Genomic DNA, 5593 nt, shown 5'->3' with positions numbered 1-5593 from the left:
TCAGCTTTCTGTTCTTGGCTGACAGAAGCTGAAGGAACCTGACGTGGTCTTCTGAGATGCTTTTCTGCTCACCACAATGGTACAGAGTGGTTATCTGTCAGCTTGAACCAGTCTGACCATTATCTGTTGGCCTCTCTCATCAACAAGGCATTTCCGTCCACAGAACTGCCGCTCACTGGATGTTTTTCCTTTATTGCACCATTCTGAGTAAACTCTAGAGACTGTTGTGAGTGAAAATCCCAGCAGATCAGCAGTTGTAGAAATACTCAAACCAACAATCATGCCACGGTCAAAATCACTGCAATCACATTTTTTCCCCATTCTGATGGTTGATGTGAACATTAGCTGAAGCTCTTGACCTGTATCTGCATGATTTTATGCATTGCACTGTACCACATGATTGGCTGATTAGATGTTTGTTAGCTACATGCTAACTCATGTTCATCTCAAGGTCAACGGCGCGCGAACAGAGAAGCTCTTACTATTTTTATATTTTATACGCGTGGTTTACTATATGGACTTCTAATTTAATAGGCTTATTTGTAAATAATAATAAAAATAATAATAAAACTATTAATATAGGCTATAAATGCTAAAACCATTTTGTCGCAGAACTTCATTTAGATATGTTCTGGGACTGGATGTTTATTTCCGGTGTTCCTAATAAAGTGCACGGTATGTGTATGATATTTTATTGTAATGTTTTAGAAAACGGAGAACCCACTATTTGTTTCCAGGATTATTAATTATGCTTTTATAATGTTTTATTAGACATATGTTTATATTTTAGATCTCACATTAGCATGTGAAATTGATATAAGCAAAATTAGACCTACAGCTTGTTTATTGACTTAAAGGCCTAAAAGCACCGATTTTTTCATTTAAAAAAAAAAAAAAAAAAGAGCCAAGAGCAACACATTAACTAGATATAAACACACGGGAAACTCACTAACTTCTCAGCTGGATTTAAATGAAAACTGGTGTTAATTCTAGACTACTGTAGTAAAGGTTAGTAAACAATAACAGTCTAAAACCAGAGGCTCCATTTTGTTTTTGTAAGGTGCAGTATGTACACTTCAATACTGCTGCAGTTTAATTCTAGTTTCTTGGTCTAAATATTTCTTTGTGTATTATTTAGACATAAAATAGACTAGTTGGTCTGTGGAACATTTTTTTTAGTGTTTTTCTTTTTGAAAATTAATAACTTGGTCAGATAATTAGACAAAATGGGGTTAGTTCTTCACAGCTCCTCTGTTTGTTAGCTACATGCTAACTCATGTTCGTCTCAAGGTCAACGGCGCGCGAACAGAGAAGCTCTTACTATTATAAATATTTTATACGCGTGGTATAAGTCACGGACTTCTAATTTAATAGGCTTATTTGTAAAATAATAATAATAATAATAATAATAATAATAATAATAATAAAACTATTAATATAGGCTATAAATGCTAAAACCATTTTGTCGCTGAACTTCATTTAGATATGTTTTGGGACTGGATGTTTATTTCCGGTCAGCGGTTCATTTGTTTAAAACAGTTGCTCACGTGAGTGCAAAATTCTGTTTAAGCATTTAAACATGGATTTATGTGTCATATGATTTTCTGTGATGAAAATCCCAAAGCTTCATTTACTAAACTGAGAAATGATTACACAAAATGTGCCCTTTTAGGTTTATTGAATTAAAAAAATGCACTTTTCCCCTTGAGGGAAAAATTGTAGGTTAAACTATATATTTTCTAAACAACAACAACAACAACAACAAACAGCAGATGTGCTTAGAAATCTGCCAAAAACAACAGAGCGGAAAATTTCCGCAAAATGAAATGAGCACATGACTATTAAAGCTTTGTGACTATACACACAATATGAAATGTGTAGCAATGAAATGTGTAGCAACATGCAGTCATGTGACTAACCGCCAGGTACACTGGTTTACATTTAAAGAAGATAATCACCTGAGAAAAGGAAAGATGTCTGGAACGACACACACACACACACACACACACAGGTGATGAGTGATTCTGTGCGTGACCAAAGTTCCACTGGATTATTATTATTATTATTATTATTATTATTAGTAATATTATTATTATTATTATTATTATTATTATTATTATTATTATTATTATTATTATTATAACTTTTAAGCAAGGATTTTTCAAGGTTTCTTCAACAATTATTATTATTTTTTTATTAAATTTTTTTTTAGTAGAGATATAGAGTGCTACACGTTTTTGTTTTGTTTTTTTCTTTCTGATGGAGAAACAGTTCTAGGGTCTGGTGTAGTGCCTGAATCACGTGATCACGTGACGCGGGTCGCTATAGAGAGTCAGGAGAGTGAGATAAAGACTGATAAAACATGTACACTTTTTTTTTTTTTTTTTTTTTTGATTAAATATATAAATCTGCAGTGGTTTTTATGCTGAAACAGAATGAAACCCAACACCAGCCTGTGAGGCTAGCAAAACTATTTATTTGTTATGCTACAATACAATTATCACGAGTGAAATTACATAGTGTACAATGCATAAAGAATAATATGAATAACTGAGTAATATAAATTGAGAATGAATCTACTGTTTGAGGGTAACTTTTGCACTGACTGTGCAAAATAAATAAATAAATAAATAAATCCATATATATCCTTACATATATACATAAGGTACTCAATGGACAAAATGAGACACCTCTTCCAGTTTTTCATTTCTTTGCCATTGTCCCACAGTGTATCATTATAAAATCTTTTTTGGAAGTTTTCTAGGGAATAAAAAAACTAAACTGACTTTTATTCTAGTCTACAGGCCTAAAAAGATAAACAGCTCACCAACTCAACTGTAATGAAATATATTCATCGTAAACAAACACATGAAATGCTGAAATGTATGCACAAGCCTCTTTTGTATCAGTAGAAATTAAAGCACAGTGTCTGGATGATATAGTTTATGTGTAAGATTAGTGTGTATATAATGCCACGGTGCTTTTACTGAGCTTTTAAAGACAGATCTAATAGTCCTCTCTTGGTCTGCTTTTAGTTCAGAAGACTAAAACACAGACTAATGAAATCGCTTAGAGGAGAATTTAAGCATCTCCTTCTAGTGCATGAAATTAAAACAAGCCTTAATGTCCTCTTACAAATAAAATAGACATGAAAGACTTTCAACTCTAAAATATTTCACATGCTTCTTGTTGCTGCTGTTATTACTGCTGCCAACAACAACAACAATACTAAAATAAATAAATAAATAAATACAAATTAGTTCCAAATAAAATTAGATGAGAGAATAGCAATGGAGAATGAAGTACTTTTAGGATTTTACACACACACACACACACACACACACACCTCTGTGCTGAGGTTCTGCATGTTCTCCTCCGTGTAGGTTTCCTCCCACAAACATGCTGGTGTGTGGACTGGATACTCGAAATTGCCCCCAGGTGTGTGTGTGTGCGTGTGTGTAAGTGTGTGTGTGTGTGTGTGTAAAATCCTAAAAGTGTTTCTGTGTTCCATTGCTATTCTGTCATATTGTTTTATTTGGAGCTCATCATCATCATCGTCATTATTATTATTATTATTATTATTATTATTAATAATAATAATAATAATAATAATAATGCAGCTAATTGGGATATTTTAGGTTGTTTTAATATTAAATCTGCTTCTTTTTTTTTTTTCAGTTTTCCACTTTCCCAGAACTGTCAGATATCTCTGTCCTTGTGAGGACATTTGGTATTATTATTATTATTATTATTATTATTATTATTATTATTATCGGATCCCCGAGTCCCTGACCAGGATAAAGCTGTTAATGAATGTGAGTGAGTGAAGGATTCATAAGCAGAGAATAAAAAAAAAAACATGAAAATGCAACTGAATAAAGTCATAAATTAAATTATGTAATTCACAAATAAAACGTACTTTATTTTAACGAGTAAAAATGCAATAACGCTAGGAAAAACAACTACGATTTAATCCCCAAACTTAAATCTATTATTATTATTATTATTATTATTATTATTGTTGTTGTTGTTGTTGTTGTTGTTGTTGTTGTTGTAATTATTATTAGACTCTCTGATTATTAAAAAGAGTTCTTCAGTGGTACTTTACGGGTTCACTGGATAATAACCTCCTGTAAAGGTTCCTGTAAAGGTTCCACCTGAACCCCTGTGTGATAAGGAAACACTCTGTTACAGAACTTTAGAGGAACCTTACTTTCCCTGAGACTGTAGGCTGAGAGCTAAAGGAGAGCACTACGAAGTGCGCATGCCCAGTAGCACGCGCAGCGTTTCGTGCCAGCACTAATGGTGCGCGCGGATCGCAGGCGTGGCCTGTCACTTCTCATTACACTCCATCTAAATGTTTATAAAAATGCTAATGATGCTAACACTAATCCCGCCTTCTGCTGGCCGTCAGCTCACAGAGTTCCGCCTTTCTGTTCATTTCACTGCTGATGAGAAGCTACTGTATATCCTGATGCTCAGACCCCTCCTGCACCGCTGTATTCACATCTGTGCACAGCTGGACTCTGTCACTTCTCCCAATTAACACACAAGCCGTATTCAGTGATTTTAATGATAACACTAAAGACTAATTTTCGTCAAAAATTAGTCACAGATATGATTAAATATAGTTTAAAAATCATTTCTTCTAAATTAAATCTGATATTATGTATAGTCAAGTTATTTATAGCATTTTCTCAATTAAAGGTAAAATTATGCGGAAAATAGACCTATTGTCTAAATAAATAAATAAATAAATAAATAAAAATATAAGTAAAAAAAAAAGGACAAAACTAACTTTACTGAAAAGGTGTTAATTGTGTCAAAAGAGCTATAGAAATATTCTCCAATAAACATCTAAATAATCTCCAATAAACACTAAGCTAGAGATCTGATCATTATAAATAACAACCTAATCAAAAGGAATTATTTTTAAAGAGAATGTTTGTATTTCGATAATCAAAACCTGATTTAAATTAAATTTCTATTTGGTCAAATGGAAAAGTATGCTAATTATTTTAAACACATTCATTTGGACTATGAAAGGCACATAAACTATTAATAGCAAAAAATATTATAAGCCTATTTGATTTAAATCAATCAATCAATCAATCAATCAATAAATGATTCAGACTTCAGGTAGGTAGGCTACCTTAAGTTATTTTCTTTCATTTAGTCCATGAAATGTTTATTAATTAAGATTTTTCTAATTCCTTTTTCTACCTATATAAAAATGAGATGCTGCTATGATACCTTATTAATATTATTTATTATTATTAATTTATATTTATATTTATATTTATATTTATATTTATATTTATATTTATATTTATATTTATATTTATATTTATATGGCAAGGGTTTCTGGAGCCAATGCGGAATACTGGGCTCCTATTCTGATAAACAAATAATGTATTACAGTGTATAAAACTACAATAAATACACAGCTATATGTATACAAATATTTATTCATTTATTTGTTTGCATACATTGGTGTATTTTATCATCATCATCAATTATTATTATTATTGCTATTGTTGTTGTTGTTGTTATTATTATTATTATTATTAGTAGTAGAAGTAGTAGTAGTAGT

The sequence above is a fragment of the Pangasianodon hypophthalmus genome, chromosome 28 (assembly GCF_027358585.1).
Source record: "Pangasianodon hypophthalmus isolate fPanHyp1 chromosome 28, fPanHyp1.pri, whole genome shotgun sequence".
NCBI classification, from domain to species: Eukaryota; Metazoa; Chordata; class Actinopteri; order Siluriformes; family Pangasiidae; genus Pangasianodon; species Pangasianodon hypophthalmus.
This window is presented reverse-complemented; position numbering follows the sequence as displayed.